We start from the raw sequence: 19,422 nt of genomic DNA, 5'->3' as shown, positions 1-19,422 counted from the left end.
GGCTTTACCTTCCAATCCTCGTAAGTTACAAAACAAGCTATAGTAGAAAACAAGTTGCTTGATGAAAACCATTTTAAGAAAGGCTTAAAGCTTTTGTTTTGAATCTATTCTAGAAATATAATGGAAATCTTGTAGGCAATGATATTCTCCAATTGCCCAAATATCTCATTATTTGTATCTGTTCAATCCACCAAGATTGTCCACCTCTTCCATCCACGTAAAGCATAAAAAATCCAATCATGGATTGTTGAATTTAATAGCCTTTTGCACTAATAATGAAACCAAAAAATGAGCTTCTCAAGAGATCTTGTTGTGCTCACGCTACCTCCTCCAGAGTCCTGTGTTATATTGGGTTGCTTTTTGTGAACCCATCTGAAAAACCAATTACACAGTTCCAAAGTATTTTACACCAACAATATAGATAAAAAGTATACAACTTTTACATTCCATACATTGAAAATAAAAATTTATGAAATGAATCCTACAGTTTGATTAACTGAAAAGTTAGAGATTAATCATTGTTTAAATGAAGACCCTCAACACTAGTTCTCTACCATGCCACCTGGAACTAATGTATAAATGTTAAAAATGCATGATTTTGTGAAGAATTAAATCTTCCTTTTTATTATTATTTTAAAAATATTAATCCATTATAACAACCTCATCACTCACCCTCCACATATAAAAAATGTAAGTACGAGCTATCCAATCATTTATGAAAGCTAAACTTAAAATAAACAAACTTAATAAATTACTTCTCGTATTGAAAACTGATTTAAAAAAATAAAGACATGAACTTAAACTATCATTCCACTATCTTTTAGGAAAAATAAAGGAGGCATGAGGCTTGAATTGATGCTTACAATAAATATGATATACATGTTGATGCAAGCTTAAGTTTAATAAGAAAGGCACCTTTATCAAAATTACTTCATAATTTATAAATGAAAATCATTCTCTTGTATTAACTAAAAATAGAGTTTGATGTCATTTGGTCTTCGAGACAAATCTATAAAGATATCATTTTTTTGCAAAGGTCAAGCTTTCTTGATTGTCACAAACAAAAATGATAAACATTGTGAATATAATGTCTAACATTGTTAATAAATGGATTATATTGTTTAGGGTAAACATTTAGAGAGGTGATTTTGCATAGTTAAACTACTTAACTTCTTCCTACTGTCTCCACCACTTTATAAATGCCTATCAAATGTATTATCGATATACATTGAAATATATGAAATATTTTATCTATTGTCATATCAAACATATGAATCCACAAAAAAGAGAGTAGATTCTTCCTAGACTCAAAGGAGTACCAAACTTTCCAAAATCAAACAACTAAAACAAAAATAATAAAAATTGCATTGCATTATCTTGATTAAGTTTAAATTTTTTGACCCAATCTACTATGAGTAAAACATATCCATTTAAAGTTCATTAATTTTGGCCATATCTATTCGAACATCACACTCACCTATAGAAACATTGCCCTTAATTATATGTAGCTGGTTATGAAATTTCTTCGAAGCCTTTAACCATTCATTATAAAGTGAGACATAGGCTCCTTAAATGTAGGAATACCTAACTACTTGTGAAACCTATCTATAAAAAATCAATATCTTAGTTAATTATTAAATGAAAAAAGCTTGATAAATATACATTGTTTTAAAACAGACATTAAGTTTTGCAAAGCTTATGTTTTCTTGTTTGTCTTCACAAAAAAAATTAGAAAATATGGACCCATGAAAAGAAAGAACACATTCCTCTTCTCTAGACTTTCATGAGACTCAAGGGAGCATAAGATTTTTCCCAATCAAACACCCAAAAAATAATACTAAAACTTGTGTTATTTTATTGTGGTTAAGTTTAAATTTATTGATATATATTTCTATAAGTACTTACATGTCAATAGGGCCTTAATTTACTGGTGAAATTGAAATTTAATGAATCACAAAGAGCCCACCAGGATCAAGTCTTGTTGAGTGCAAGACTCTAACGAATCATAAGGGATAAGGCTGAGATAAAAAAAACCTACACAACTCCATATTTAAGTTCATTACTTTTGATGATATATATTTGAGTATCACTCTCACACCACTCTTATTCAAATATGCTTGGTCATGAAATTTCTTATGTTTTGTAAACTATTCCTGAACATGGTACCTCAAATATAGGAATACTAAACTACTTGTCACACTCATTTGTGTACCAAAAAAGAAAGATTAAAAAATGCATCTCTTTAAAAATTAGTTTAAATTTATAGATATTATTTTTTACAAATGCTAAATTTCTTTTTGTATTAAGAGATGAACAAGAAGAACATATGAACCCATGAATTTTCCATAATTAAAACCCAACAAAAAAATACTAATATTGCTTTATTGCTCTTATGTCATCTATTTGAGCATTAGTCTTACTCTTTGACTAGTGGATACTCTTTAGACATATAAATTGTTCCAAATTTAAACTTACTCATGTCCAAAACCTTGAACAAGTGTTATAAAGCCCTTTAAACTTACCTTACCTAAATCACAAGACAAGAAAACATATCCTTGAAACAATAAAATCCAATTAAAAACTCAAAAAACAAATATTATCCCAATTAAAGAATCCTATTCTCAAACAAGAATACAGAAAAGACCAAACGTGCAAGGGTTGTCACCCACCTCTTAACAGGTCACACCAAATTCACGTGACCCATTTTGAATCTTTGAACAGGCATGTCTTTGTCGAAGTGCCCCAATCAAACCCTTACAAAAACATTCTCTTAACCACCAATCAGCATCACCCAACCCATTAAATAACCTTGGGCGTGAGTCCTTTTCATTTTCACGTTGCCCTGCCAAACTTTCTTATCTCTACAGGGCAGGGAATGCCAAACCAAAGCACATAATGCAATAAAAGAATAATAATAATAGCACAGGGACACGTCCTCTCTTAGTCAAAGCAGCGGCCTTTGTTTAAGCCTTTAAATGGCGGAAGCCAAGAAATGAATGAACAAGGGCGGCAAATGCAAGTGCAAAGAGGAGTTCTGTACGCTGTCATGCAAATTGCCAGCGGCTTCAACTGCTGTGATCATGTTGGAGAAAGGCGGGGTATTTAAGCGGCAGGGCAGAAGCCGCGGGCGGCGTGACCAGGGGCTGTTGTTGTTCGCTTTGTGCTCTGGTCTCTGGAGGGTTTCAAGCCCAGGGTTTTCTGGTCTCTGAGCATGGCGCCTTGGTAGACAATGGCGTTGAGGCAGACAGGATGGAGCCAGGCAGAAGTAACCATATGGCCGGCGGTTTGGGGAATAATGTCGCGTATTTTGCTCGGCTCGATCCGGCGAAGTAGCAGAGCGAGTGGAGCCTGTTGCCCAGGTTTGGACAGTTTTAAGGGAAATGAAGCGAATTTATTCTATTGCTTGGGACGTTATTTGTAGAGATTTTTTCTTCCCGTAGTTTACTACATTATGTACTGTTTTTAGAGTTTAAATCCCCTTGCCCGTCCACTCGGCAATTCTTTCTTGTTTAAAAGCCAAAACTTGAGCTTTTCGCAATATCGGAATGTATTATGGTGGATGCTTGATTAATGCCAAATCACCCTCTTAACTATGGCGTATTTTATGGTATCTGTATTTTTTAGGGGATTCCCGCTTGTGAGTATTTCTGAAGCTGTGGTTTTGCAAAGTTTTTTTGTTTTGATTTGATAGATTACGTGCATGATTTTTTTGAAATTATCATATATTTAGCGTGCTGCTTAGATATTAATGCACTTTTAAGAAATCTTGATGGTTGGTAGCTTGAAAGCGTCAAACCATCGCAGCGGTGACAGTAAAATAGTATTTTATAATTGACTATGCTATTCTGGACATTAGGTAAGCTTTTTACGAGCTTGCCTAATTAGACAAGCTTTTTATTTCTTCTTTCTTTGTAGCAGGGACTTTGCTTAATACGAGAATCTTTCAAATATCTTTTTGTTGTTTTACTTAGTATTTAATCGGCATTTCAATTGACGGAAAGGAAAAAACGATCGAAGGTTTTTTTATCGATGAATTAAATTATTGTGCTTTTAAGTACTGTTTAAGCCTTTGAAGTTTTCTCAATGTATTATGGTTTTTGTAGATGATTATATATTCAATTTCCAACACATGCAATAGGTGTGATATATATTATTTTCTTTACTAGGTTTATTATCCTTCTCTAAGATTTTTATAATATTCAGTCACTTATGAATGTTGAAAGAGAGAGATTATGCCGCTTGCTTGTAAATGCTTCCTGGAAAGCGGAGGAAATACTTTGAGGATTATTTGTAAGCAATTGTTCAAAGGGTACAGGTTTGGGGCGCAGTATTCTTTTTTAATAATATTTGTTTAACAGGAACGCTACTCAATTTTGTTTGGTTCATGCTTCAAATGCTCGATTTTATTAATGGAATAAGAAAGTTATATGTTGAATAAAAATAGTGATATTGAAAGAAGGCCATGATAATGGCTTTAGGTATCTAGATACAGTGAGACATTGGAAAGAAATTAAATTCTTCCAAGGGCTCTGTTATCAATTTCCTATACAGCTAAAAATCTACAGTTTACATCATAGAAGCATTCCATGTACATAAGATTGATGCAGTATTGTATAAGTGTAAATGCAATTTATTCATTAGGGTTCAAAACAGGAAAAAATTGTTAAAATTTTTGGAACAAAAAAATAATATACTAATTGTACAAATCGAGTTTCTTCTTTGATGCCAACTATACTGTTTATAGATAAAATGACTGTTGTGACTTGAAAAAAATGGCTGATATCAAAAAATTGCATAGGCCTTTTAGAAAATTTATTTTACTTTCATCTAAGAGGATTTATATAAAAAGCTCACAGTTGGCTTTAAATGTAGGCCGTTTTTTATGCTTTTGGTTTGCTGGGTCAATACAGAGTAACTATGGCACTAGTTTTGTCTCTACTATCAGACTCTGGATCTCACCTTTTTGCAGTGATCAGTTGAGAATCATCTTAGCACAAGCCTGTTGGATCAGTAAAAAGCAACAAATAATTAATACCATAAAAAAACACAAAGAACATATTAGATTATATTCACTAAATTGATTACAAATACAATAGGCTTTTGAAAAGCCTTTGCAAGGCACCTGCACAAACCACTTATTTCTAGATCATAAGGCCCAACAAATCTACCATGATTGAATGGGGAAACAATAAGAAGATCTAGAGCCTCTGGGAGCTCTTCTGCAACTGTTACCAATCAACTCATGCCTCTTACACTCAACATGACTCTGACTGTCTATGCCTTGCATGTGATGTGAGCAGCGTATTTATTTCTCACTTTGCCTCACACTCAACAGATAATTTATACCATAAAAAACACAAAGAACATATTGGATTGTATTCACTAAATTGATTACAAATACAATAGGCTTTTTAAAAGCCTTTGCAAGGCACCTGCACAAGCCACTTATTTCTAGATCACAAGGCCCAACAAATCTAACTTGATTGAATGGGGAAACAATAAGAAGATCTAGAGCCTCTGGGAGCTATTCTGCAACTTTGCCGATTCCCGTCTTCTGCAACTGGTAACAGTCAACTCATGCCTCTTACACTCAACATGACTCTGACTGTCTATGCCTTGCATGTGATGTAAACAGCATATTTATTTCTCACTTTGCCTCACAGTCAACAGATAGTTTATACCATAAAAAACACAGAACATATTGGATTGTATTCAATAAATTGATTACAAATACAATAGGCTTTTTAAAAGTCTTTGCAAGGCACCTGCACAAACCACTTATTTCTAGATCATAAGACCCAACAAATCTACCTTGATTGAATGGGGAAACAATAAGAAGATCTAGAGCCTCTGGAAGCTATTCTGCAACTTTGCTGATCCCTTTTTTCTGCAACTGGTACCAGTCAACTCATGCCTCTTATGCTCATCACGACTCTGACTGTCTATGCCTTGCATGTGATGTAAACAGCATATTTATTTCTAACTTTGCCTCCCACTCAACACTAGCCAATTTGTACTGAATCACTGATCACCAAAACTGTCAACCTCCCATCTTTCTCCCCCATCACTCACAACGGAGAAAATGATAGTGTTCCACCACCTTTGCTCCTTGTCAAAGCTAAAAAACAGGGAGATAACACAACCAACACACCAAAATGAAACTGGAAACAGAAACTGCAACAATACAATACTAAAAGTAGGAAATGCAATTTTTGATGCACTCTTTTTTAAAATAAATTTCTCATAACCTGCTCTCTTGCTAGTTTTAGTTTATTTGTGTTCCATCCAAGAATTTCTAGTTGGCATGCTTGGGTGCTCTGCCGCTTAACTGTTGACCCCTTTGTATGATACATTATTCTTCCAACAATCTTGCCAAACATGCTTGTTTACAAAAAAGCAAGGACTTGATACAAAATTAAAAAGTTAAAAAGTTAATCAGTGTCACAACACTAATAAACAATTTATTCTTTTTACCTCAATACCAAACAATAATTAAAATGATAAAGCATAGCAATAAACCGCACACAACAAAGGAACTCATAACACCATCATTTGATCTTGAGGAAACCCTGACCAAAGGAAAACCCTGGTGGGGATGATACCGACAAGATAATGTACTAGCATAAAAGTGTCCTTGTTAGGAGACCTGACTGATTAGAAGTTGATACAATATATCCAATACACAAGTCCCTGTTAAAGGACTACAACCTTGTTAGGATTTGATGAGAACAAAAGGGAGCTTGCTGCTCAAATACAAGGAGGGTTAAAGACACCTTCAAGGACTTACTGCCCAATACATGAATATATCATGAAAGTTTGGGTTATACCCAATAAACCATACATAGCATCATGGTGCCTGATTAGTTCCAGTGCAAGCTCGCATCTGCTCTTATCCAATAACCAGCATCAAGACTCACACAATCATATCAATTCCTTTCGCATCTGCTCTTATCCAATAACCAGCATCAAGACTCACACAATCATATCAATTCCTTTCCATATCCTCACACACCATAAAACATTCCTTTATACCATCATAGTTCTTTATTTCTGTTAGTGTTGGCTTCACTACAACTTAATAAACGTGTCCATACTCATATCAAAACACAAGATAAAATCATGCTATCCAAGAGTTAAGACCTCGGATGTCAACCTTTTAATGCTAAGTAATTGAATTGTCAAGCCAATTCAATTTACTAAGTCAATTATCCTGAATACCAAGACTGCTCTGTATCGCTGCTTGTTGAAGATTGTAGCTGCGATAGAGATCTTTATCTATGGTTTTGCTATATATTGAAACTGAGATAATATTTATGTATTATGTTTACAGCTGGAGGAGATATTTATGGTAATATTTGGGATAATATTATATGAAGAGGAGATGTGTCATGCGAAGGGTCATGCGTTTGGAAATATAAAGAGTCTTGTATTTGGAAATAATCAGAGCAGTTTGTTTGCTGGCAATAATCATAGTACAAAGGTCTGACTGGATTATTCAGTGAAGGTTTGTAATTCTCATATCTGCTGCCAGGAATTTTTATCAACATCGTTATTTAAGTGACAATGATATTTGAGGACTTTGGGAAAATATTTTTGGCTATAAGACTTTAGAGATTGTAGATGCTTGTGTGGATAAATATTATAATCTGAAGCCAATTAATTATCTAATATCACCGTGGATGAATAAGATGGTGTGAATAATATTTTTAACCATCACAAGTATTGAGTTTGGCAATTAATATATGCTGTGAGTAAAAGGCATTATTTTCTTTCCACCTCGGCAAACCAGTCCCTTCCGACGTGCAGATGAGACCTGATGACCTCTGATCAAGACTCATGTGGTTCTCAGCAGTAAAGGCAACTCATCCAGAGGTTGTCCACTGAGTTTGCAATTTCACACGGACCAGCCAAGGAAGACAGCATAAGGAATATTGATTTCAAATATAAAGCAAAGGTCAGTATTTTTTTCCTGCACTGGCATGTCCCTGGACTTGTGTTGCAGCTTTTCTTCTGGCCAGACATGTTGACAGTACTACTCTATTTCTGTGATTATTGTTGGGCAAAGTATTTTTTGTGGGACCTGATGGAGTGATTAAGGATTGGGCACTGATACACACACACACACATTAGAACCAAAGTACACAATGGGGAGGAAATACTTGAGAAAGGAGCATGCCTATCAGTTCAACCTCTTGCGGAGATTTATTTGGTATTTGCAGGAGCTGCTTGTCTTTGCCTTGGATAATACCCCTTGTGAGTACAAGGAGGAACCTTTGTTTTTTAATAATATTTGTATTGATATTGATTGAGATGGTGTCATGAGAACCATGTGAGAGATGCATGAGCTCTAATATATAATATCGAGCAGTCTGGAGGAGATTTGGCATTTGCAATTACTTGAAATGCATAGTATACATATATGACTAAAAATGCTAATTATGAAATGATATTTCAATAATATAACATACCAAATATAGTTGAATATAGAAAATTGAAATGCGATTCAAGAACCATAAGTTCAAACTTGAAACTTGAAACTTCATAACCATTACCAATGACCATTGGACTTGGTGAAATTATAAATATTAAAATTTTTAAACATAATAATGATAATGAAAAATGAAAAATATAAACCATACATAGTATTGTGTACCATGTAAGTCAACCATTGACTATCAAATTATCAAATGAGAAAGATGAAAGATTCAAAATTCATTGTTCAAATATGAATAACAAAAGTTCCCATGCTTAAAAAAACAATAAAAGAACAAAAGCCAAAAAGTTTTTTGTTTTAACTTTTCCTACAACACATTGCCGCACCTCTCGTGCACCCTTCCTGCACTCGAGCATGCTTCCTTGCACTCGGGATGCACCCATGTCCTCGCGTCCCACCCGGGTGCTCCAATTGGTGTGGCCATGGTGCGGCAGCGTTTTTGCCGCGAAGGGGGTACTTGGGTGCGGGAAGTACTCACACCAGGGACGTATGCTTTTTGACTCGGGTGTGGGCACTCGAGTAACATTGATTAAAGGTAAGTACAACGAGTAAAGGTTAAATTATTCTATTGGTGTGGATTTTGCAACTTTTGGGAGCTGATAAGAGTGTTATTCTTTGCTTTACATTTCATGGTTTTTGTGTGAAAGGATTTCAGAATGTATTGTTGCTGCAGCATGTGAACTAGTTTGGCTTCTATGCTGCTGGATGCATATAACTGTGGTTGAGGACTGACCAAGAAGCATAGGAGATTGTATTCATGAGATTGATTTGGTAGTTGGGGATACTTCTTCAAAATATGTAGTTTGACAATCCATTAGAGACATCCTTGGACAAAGAGCGAAGAGGTCACAACTTGAGCTTCAAAGGGAGCAACTAGAGGATCTAGCATTTAAGGATCTTGGTCATATTGCTATAGAGGAGCCAAACATTTGAGAAGGTTGATATTAGGTTCAGAGGAAGTCACAACACCTTGGTAATGTGTTCTACTCTGGGAGAAGTTTGATGTGCAAGCCCTTGGTAATGCATTCTTCTTTGGGAGAAGTCTGAGGTGAAAGCCTTCGTTCCGTCCTCTACGAGTAGGTATGGTGGATCCACCCCATGCTAGTAGGCATGGTGGAACTGTATTCTTCTTTGGGAGAAGTCTAAGGTGAATGCCCTTGCTCCACCCTCTATGAGTAGGCATGGTGGAGATGCATTCTTCTCTGGGAGATGTCTGAGGTGAAAGCCCTTGTTCCACCCTTTGTGAGTGGGCATGGTAGAAATGCATTCTTTTTTGGGAGAAGTTTGAGGTGCAAGCCCTTGGTAATGTCTAAGGTGAAAGCCCTCGTTGCACCCTCTGCAAGTAGGCATGGTGGAGATGCATTCTTCTCTAAGAGAAGTCTGATGTGAAAGCCCTAGTTCCACCCTCTACAAGTAGGTATAGTGGAACCATCGTTTGGGAGTAGGCAATGTGGTAATACACTCTTCTCTAGGAGAACTTTGAGATGTGAGACCTTTTTGCATCCTTTGCGAGTAGCCATGATGAATCCATTCTCTAGCGAGTAGGTATGGGGGATGTCATGGAAGAAATTCCATGATTGTGCTTGTTTCCAGGAGTAGCCATAGTCAACATCACGATGACATCATGTTGAGTGATTTAGTGATGAGTGCTTGTGCTACTTTTCAATTCTAGGAGCAGCTATGATGGTTGTCACTTGTGACCGAGTCGTTTAGAAGGAATTCCCCCCCAGCTAAGAGGGAGTGTTGATTTTTGTAGCTAGGTCAAAACCCTTCTTGGGTTGACTTGGAGCTATGATGTGCTAATTGCCTTCAGCCTTAGCATAAAACTTTACTTTATAACAAAGAAGTTATAGAAGTTACTCCCTAGCTAAGGATTGTTGATGTTAGTGTTGGGAGGACGAAATAGAAGTTATCAAGAATGATTCTTCCCTAGCTAAAGGGAGTCTAAATGTTATTGTAGCTGTGGTCGGAATCCTTCTAGCTGATATAGATATAATAACGGTTGTCATAATATAATTATTGTGATACAATAATTATATTGATTATTGTGATTAATAATATAATAATCATATCGATAATATAATTATTATATAATTGTGAGATAATATAATGTGATTATAATTATTCTATCATTAAAAATATAATTATGTGATAATATAATTATATAATAATAAAAATATTATATTGAGGGGTTCCAAACTTTTGGAAGGGTTGCGTCACTTTTTGAATCCAATTCTTTGGTATAAAATAGGATTAATCTTCCTCTCTTGAATATAGAAGCAAAGAGAAAAATGCGATTTGCTTGATTAAGCAAATGTAGTGCTTAGGGGAGACAATCATTAATTGTCTATGGTTGGGAGGGCAAATCATTGCCTATGGTAAATGAGCATGGAAAATCAACACATAGCACAAATGAGCATTGCCTAGTATATAGTAATTTCCTATTTTCCCTCGAGTTTCCCAGGCAGGGATGACGGGATGGGTTTCAGGGATGACATTTTTTTTGCTGATTTTGGGGACAGGGGGGGATGACAAACGGGGACGGCTATATAAATATAGGGAAATTTGCATATACATATTACATTCATATGAATACATGGATAAACCATGCTTTAAACATCATAGAACTTTAACATACAACATTTCAATAATCAAACTCAATGCTCAATATGCTATAATGCATTCAAAATTTGGAATTATTGTCAATATGCGTGTAATATAAAAATAATAACATAAAAATTTGAAATATACCCAAGAGCATAATTTAGAATTCTTTTTAATAGCAACAAGAACATTAACCCACCTTCCAAATTGAAACACACTACCATTTAATTCTGAAACTACACTTCCAATTCATTATAAGTGGATTGATATAAATACGAAAAGGTCCTTTATACAGCTGTGATTATGATATAGGTTTGTTATAGTAAGATAGTATCTTGATGCAACTTCCAATATTCACCATATCTTCCACAAAGGACCCATATCAGCCCAAGACCAACCAAGCACTGATGTATTGCCAAAAAGTGACATAAGGATGCATGTTCTAGGTCTATAGTGTGATTGTAACAGCAATATTAATTCCATGATTCTTGACATAATGTATTCAAATACTAATCAGAGGGCCCTGAATAGCAGGTATTAACTATCAAATAGTAATAAGCATGTTAGGGTGAACTTGGAAGGAGGGGCCCACTTTAAAATTTAAAAAAAAAAATGTTATGTAAAAGAAAAATATTTTATAAGTGCTGATGTTGTCTATAAAATCGAGGATGCCCATTTGTTGCAGGGATGTCTAAGGTGTTCCCAACCATCCCCGAGACGTACAAACGTCCCCAAATTTTTCGTCTTAAGTCCCCAAGTTTCCAAGACGTTTTCTTGAAATTTTCAGAAAAGGGCGACAGGGTGGGGACGTTCCTTAGCCATCCCTAAGTCCCTGAAATGTTTCCGGTATGGGGATGGGGTTTTTTAGGCCAGGGATGTGTCCCAGGGTAATATAGGTAATTTCTGATCTGATCAATCTATGTGCCTGATCGCAGATATTGTATAAACTGATCTGCTCCTAATGAGCACCAATGCTAATTGGATTGATTCCCTTGACACCTTCCTCAAATGAAGATCTCCCTTATATCTTTTGGATGGACACATCCCTTCGCAAAGTTCGCTATGTTGCCCTTGTCTCTTCCAATGACTGCTGCCTATTTCTAACCAGTGATGCCTTGAAACTGGCTAGTTAGAATAAGTTTGAAGGTAACTAATCACTATTTTAGATGCTTTGAATATTTTAATTGTTGGAATTTATAATTGCTGCTTAGCACTTAACATGAGTGTTGTTTGGCTTAATCATCGCTGCTGTTTATAGAATCACTGCTGAATGCAACTCCTAACAGCAGGGGCATGAACGATTAATATGGATGTTTTTCTATAATGAGTTGCTATATGGTAGACTCACTTCAAGGATCAATGTACATAAGAATATATTCAATCTTTCTTAAAGGAATGGTCGAGTAGGTATTAGGCAGGGGCATGACAATATTCTTGTTACTCATGTCCTGATCTAGAATCCAAAGCTATTCATGTCACCCTAACAATGTCTATCTGTTCACAACATAAGAAAAATTCATGCACCACTCTAAAAAGATCTAAGCATCCATTTCAGGAACCTCCTCTCCATTTTTATTGCAACCTTTAGTTTTTTTTGGTAAGGACCTGCCCAGTATTGGGCTTTATTTATAGTGAGGGCAATCTGCTAGTTTCTCTTCAGTGTACATGGGTTCCTTTCTTATTTTTGCTTAGCAAACTATACGATTCACTATTTGAGAGTGGTGGGTGTAGTTTTCTGTATGCTCATTTTACCACAAAATTGGTACTACACTGTAGCAGAAGACAATCTGCCACCTCTTCCTCCATGCTGATGGTGCACAATTGTATTGTCTGAAAATTTCCCCCATTAGGCAGTTAAAGGTGAGGGTCTTGTTGTTGGATTTAATGGGATCCTTGCTTAAGGAAACTTTGTTGTTGCGGAAGGAACCTCTTTAGTCTCTCGAAGGGAGTGTCACTAAGATTATTTTTTGCTGTAATGCCCATGCACTGTATGTAGTTTACTGCCATTCCAACATTTTTTCTGAGCCCTTTAATTAGGATTATCTACAAAATATCTTCTTTTGTTTTCTTAGTTTCTTGTTGGAAAACCACTTCAACTTTAAGACAACAAATTGCATGTAGCCCATGTGCTGTAGTCTAGCTGTACATCTGAGTTGGCCTAATCGTGGAGAACTTCTAGTCTTGAAAGAGAGGTCACAGTTCAAATTCTATGGGGGGTAGGGTTTGTAAGTTTTGTTGTAGCACAGTTAGGTGTCACCTGTGTGGGGTACAGGGTAGGGGAAAGGCACCAGTACCCGCTATAGCTAACTTGATACGCTTATATGGTCTAAACGGTACATCAGTGTTCAATGTTTTCTTTTTGCCTGTCTCTGCATGTGACTTAACTGCTGAAAGCTAAGGCTTCGGCTTCTGGGTATTAACGATGCACACTGTAAGAGTCTTTCTGAACGAAAGGGTCAAAAAGTGGTCATTTCAAAGTATATTATAATTAATTGAAATGCAAGATTTGATGAAGTTCTAGGCTTCTGACTCCATGGAGTATGCCTTCCATTGAGAAGTTTTACAGGGAAATGGCTCTCAGTTTTGACATATCTTTCTCAAACAGCTGTGTCCCATATCTAGTGCGCCTGACTCAACATTCCATTACAGCTTTTTGCTCCCAAGGCCTTTATTTAAAAACTTTTTTGCTTTGCAGCTCTATATTCCCATGGTCTTTTGGGAGTCAAATATTCTTGTAAGCAATTAAGGGGGTGTACTTTTTCTCTTTGTTCGAATAGCAAACTTCATGCGCTTATATGGTCTAAACAGTATATCAGATTTCAATGTTTTCTTTTTTGACTGTCTCTGCATGTGACCTAACTGCTGAAAGCTAAGGCTTCAGCTTCTGGGTATTAATGATGCACACTGTAGGAGTCTGTAAACACGAAAGGGTCAAAAAGTGGTCATTTGAAAGTATTTTATTATTAATTGAAATGTAAGATTGATGAAGTTCTAGGCTTCTGACTCTATGAAGTATGCCTTCCATTGAGAAGTTTTTCAGGGAAACAGCTCTCAGTTTTGACATATTTTTCTCTAACAGCTCTCTTCCATATCTAGTCTGCCTGACTCAACATTCCATTATAGCCTTTTGCTCCCAAAGCCTTTATTTAAAAATCTTTTTGCTTCACAGCTCTATATTTCCTTGGTCTTTTGGAAGTCGGATATTCTTCTAAGCAATTAAGGGGTGGTACTTTTTCTCTTTGTTCCAACTCCAGAGATGGCCCTTTTGAGATATTAACTTCAGGTTCCTCTCTTCTTGAGTAAATTTGTGTCTTGACTTAGAGCTTCTGCCATTAAGAGATAAACGAAAAGGTTCTCTAGCGTTCTTGTTGACCCTTTTACTTAAGAGCTCTTGAGGCCAGGAAAAACTTGCCTGAAACTTATCTATTAACACTCCAGAGTCCAGGCTCCATACGAAGCGAGTGCAGTTTGCCTGCTATAATTTTTGTTCATATCCAATACAGTCAACATTTTTGCCTTATAAATCTTTTAGCTTTGTAGCTCTATATTTCCTTGGTCTTTTGGGATTCAGATATTCTTCTAAGCTATTAAGTGGGTTTGCTTTTTCTCCTTGTTGCAACTCCAAAGATGGCCCTTCTGAGATATTAACTTCAGGTTCCCCTCTTCTTGAGTGTTCTTGTGGCTTGACCTAGGGCTTCTGCCATGACGAGATAAAGGAAAAGGCTCTCTAGCATTCTTGGTGACCCTTTTACTTAAGAGCTCTTGAGGCCAGGAAAAAACTTGCCTGAAATTTATTTGTCCACTCCTCAGAGTCCAGACACCATATGAAGAAAGTGCAGTTCATCTTGCTATATTCTTTGTTCATATCCAATATGGTCAACATTTTTGCCCTTTTTCTGTCATGAACAGAGGTAAGGGTTCACAAGCAATTAGTGTTCCATCTAGAATTTATTAACCCACATTTGACTCTGCTTGCTTGTCTGCAACGATTTTTGCAGTCTTTCTTTCACTCTGTTATCTTATATGTGTCTTTATTTTATTAACAGTTTACACAGAATGGGCCAAGAGACTTCAAAATTTTCAGGGTCTTGTATTTCTCAAATAAGGGTAGAAAAGGTTGTATTTATTTCTTGCAAAATCTCCTCTCTTTATAAAATCTTCTGGGGCATCTATGGCATTATCATCTACTACATGCCAAAGCTTTTAGAAAAGGAATACATTGAATCCATTAAGTTCAACTCCAGTGGTTTTTTCAGGGCCCAGACTGAAGATTGCTTTATTTTACTCTCCTAGGTATACGGGAGCCAGAAAGGGGTGATCATCCCTATCAAGAATCAGACAAGGGCGATGGCAAGGAGTTGAAGTTTCATTTATAGTCATCCTTTTAACAATATCTGATAGAAATTGGCCACTTTTTGCCATTATCTTCACATTGACTATTGGATCTACTGTTGTTGTGATTCAACTAATGCAGTTTTTATCTTCACAGACAATGCTACTCATAGCAATAGGAGGAGAGTCATTGAAACATATTTTATTCTTTGAAAAATTCCTCTTGTTAGAGTCTTCTGTCGCAGGCAGTGTATTGACACATAATGCTGGAATTTTGAAAAATAACAGCGTGAAATCCGTCAGGGTCATGGCCTTGTAAGGGCCCATGCTGAAGACTGCTCTTTTGATCTCTTATAAATGACTGATTTTCCATACCTAAAATCAGATAAGGGATGTTTCTGATGGAGCTTAGTTTGATTTTAGTTCCATCAACTTATTCTTTTAATAACTTGTCAAATTCTTATTGAAACAAACTTCACTTAATTTTCAGAGAGGCAAAATATTTGCTTTGCTCCCCTCATTTCAACCATTTTTGTTTTGCGTCTTTGCTTCCAAAAAGTTCTTGCCAGAGTTTGTTTAGCTCCACTTTTAAATCCTTTCTTTTCTAGTTATTGCCTTGATCTATGTGTTTGAGGGAAGATTTATCCTAAATTATTTTCCAGTATTCACATTATCTACCACTTTTCTAGAATAGATCATTGAAGCTCATTCTATTCCATTTTGTAGCATTCTTCTGACATTTTAGATTCATTTGCCTAGTTTGTCCACCATTTTGAATTTTTCTTAGATTGTCCTCACAGAATGGATCTTGCATGCACACAAACTCAATTTTGACGTGGAATTTTTGAAGGTCGCAATTATCTCACAGAGGCAGCAAGATTTTAGACTTGAGGCAGCCATTCAGTAGTCTTTCCAGAATAACTTGCCTTTCTTGGTGGCTATCAGGTCCACGTGAACAAGCCTAATCTTGACTCAATGTCTCGAACTGTTAAGACATTGTGTATGTGATTAAAGTCTACCAGGTTTTGAGTAACTCCTGATTTTCATTATTCTTTTTTCGAGAATTTTAATCTTGCATTTAAGAACTACCATATATTCAATTTTAATGTTTTTACGTTTATTCTCATCCGAAGTAAGGTTTTTCCTGTAGATTTTGGTTTTCTTTGAGAACATTGGACCATATAAGAGCTTCGCAGCAGCCTATATAAATAATATTCAGGAAACAATGGAGGATTTACCATTATGCTTTGGAAGTTTGAGGAATTTAATATGCTTTTCAAAGTGAAGATTAAGGTTTGTGTTTGGGGCAAAAACACACGATTTTTTTAAAATAAAAAAAGTTAATAATTAAAACTCTAAGTTTTGAAATGTTTGTGTACATAGTAAAAGTATAGGTTCTCTACATTACAACCTAAGTTTTATAATCTTGAGAAAGAATAAAATGTTAATTTGAACTCTCGCTATTAAATTGATATCAACAGTTGTTTCGCAATATAAAATAATTGAATGAGCATTTAAATGGACACGGGTATAATTAACTTAAAAATATTAAATCAAGGAACTAATTAAAATAAGTGTCACATCTAACCATACACATAAATATACTTTAATTAACTTTACTCAAATCTCAATTTTATTTAAATCTATAATGCTATTAAGAATTAAACATTTTTAAATATATTAACAATATAAATTACTCTTAAATTTGACTAATTGATAAAGCAAAACAAATTAACATTTTCTATTTGTCTAACATATATTAACATATACTAACATAATAAAACAAGATAATAGCTCACAAGTTTACTAAGACTTTAAATGTATAAAATTACTACTAAATTAAAACTATTTTTTGAATTTACTTTACAATCTAAACATTTAAAATGAATACCATTAAATAATTCAACTATCTTAAATTTAAACTTTACACGATAAAACATATTAACACTAATATATAACAAGAATCTAAATTAACTACATACTCAATACTAATAAATCATAACTAAACTAAAACTAATTATACTTACTAAAACTAAATACATTAATTTTTTTAAGAATTATGCTAAGATAGCAATGACATTAATAATATAATGAAAGTTGAATAAATCAAAATCTAAGTTAGATTTCATTAGTAAAACCTTACTAACTTAAACTAAACTACTAAATATAATTTAAAATTTAAAACAAAAAAAACTTTAAAACAAATAACAACTAAACAACTAACTTTTAAACAAAAACTTTAAAATAACAAAACAATTAAAACAACTACCCTAAAAATGTAACTAACATTCTAATTTAAATCTAAAACTAACTAAATTCAATATAATCTAACTACATAAAATATAAACTAACCACCCACCCCCTAACTCTAACACCCTACACAACCCAACATACCTTACCCCTCACTTCCTTCAAGTGGCGCCCAGTCACCAACTTTATGACCTGTTCCCCATGTACCTAGCGCTACACAAGCTATGGCACTCTGCCCAAAAACCAAACAAGTGCTGACCACTGATGAAGCGCATGAAAATTTAAGTGGCAAACCAAGAAATGGAAAAGGCACGTTTACATTCTTTAATACAGTTTCAAACACGAAAACAAGAAAATCTCCAGCACATACCATGTGATTCACACACTATCCAAAAGATAGGGTGAGGTACAGGGGTGACTGGCAAACATTTTGACTTATCAATTGATGAGCTTAAGGGGCTTTCTAATGGATGGTTCATAAGGCACAACACTTGGTGAAGGTTTTGCAAATGGGGTTGCAAGCTTTGGGTTTAACTGTGGAGGAAACTCCGTAGTTAAGCGCGCTCGGGCTGGAGTAGTACTGGGATGGGTGACCTCCCGGGAAGTCCCGGTGCTTCACCCCTGTGAGCATCACCTAGATCCAATGAGTGCTAAGTGTTCCATTTATTCTCATGAGAGATGGATTCATGTTGAATCACTACTCATGAAACATGGGTCATCGAGTTTGACTCAAAATCACACAGTTAAATCCTGATATTCACATCACAATTTGACTAGCTGTGGAAATCATCTCCTACTTATCAATTGATGAGCTTAAGGGGCTTTCTAATGGATGGTTCATAAGGCACAACACTTGGTGAAGGTTTTGCAAATGGGGTTGCAAGCTTTGGGTTTAACTGTGGAGGAAACTCCGTAGTTAAGCGCTCTCGGGATGGAGTAGTACTGGGATGGGTGACCTCCCGGGAAGTCCCGGTGCTTCACCCCTGTGAGCATCACCTAGATCCAATGAGTGCTAAGTGTTCCATTTATTCTCATGAGAGATGGATTCATGTTGAATCACTACTCATGAAACATGGGTCATCGAGTTTGACTCAAAATCACACAGTTAAATCCTGATATTCACATCACAATTTGACTAGCTGTGGAAATCATCTCCTACTTATCAATTGATGAGCTTAAGGGGCTTTCTAATGGATGGTTCATAAGGCACAACACTTGGTGAAGGTTTTGCAAATGGGGTTGCAAGCTTTGGGTTTAACTGTGGAGGAAACTCCGTAGTTAAGCGCGCTCGGGCTAGAGTAGTACTGGGATGGGTGACCTCCCGGGAAGTCCCGGTGCTTCACCCCTGTGAGCATCACCTAGATCCAATGAGTGCTAAGTGTTCCATTTATTCTCATGAGAGATGGATTCATGTTGAATCACTACTCATGAAACATGGGTCATCGAGTTTGACTCAAAATCACACAGTTAAATCCTGATATTCATATCACAATTTGACTAGCTGTGGAAATCATCTCCTACTTATCAATTGATGAGCTTAAGGGGCTTTCTAATGGATGGTTCATAAGGCACAACACTTGGTGAAGGTTTTGCAAATGGGGTTGCAAGCTTTGGGTTTAACTGTGGAGGAAACTCCGTAGTTAAGCGCGCTCGGGCTGGAGTAGTACTGGGATGGGTGACCTCCCGGGAAGTCCCGGTGCTTCACCCCTGTGAGCATCACCTAGATCCAATGAGTGCTAAGT

General features: G+C 35.8%; 1 long non-coding RNA gene across 3 annotated transcripts; it reads left to right on the top strand.

Annotated features, from left to right (window-relative positions):
- The first annotated feature begins 3,227 nt into the window (after positions 1-3,227).
- LOC149551869 (uncharacterized) lies at positions 3,228-16,536 on the top strand. Of its 3 annotated transcripts, XR_016352822.1 has the most exons (3): positions 3,230-3,359; positions 15,145-15,214; positions 15,392-15,811. It is a non-coding gene; the product is annotated as an uncharacterized LOC149551869 (long non-coding RNA). The 3 variants fall into 3 exon arrangements; XR_016352821.1 differs by lacking the exon at positions 15,145-15,214 and having other exon boundaries at positions 3,228-3,359; XR_016352820.1 differs by lacking the exons at positions 15,145-15,214; positions 15,392-15,811 and adding an exon at positions 16,231-16,536.
- Positions 16,537-19,422: the final 2,886 nt, after the last annotated feature.

The sequence above is a fragment of the Cupressus sempervirens genome, chromosome 6 (genome assembly GCF_028749045.1).
Source record: "Cupressus sempervirens isolate cs-2001-9-10 chromosome 6, ASM2874904v1, whole genome shotgun sequence".
Lineage (NCBI taxonomy): Eukaryota > Viridiplantae > Streptophyta > Pinopsida > Cupressales > Cupressaceae > Cupressus > Cupressus sempervirens.
This window is presented reverse-complemented; position numbering and strand designations above follow the sequence as displayed.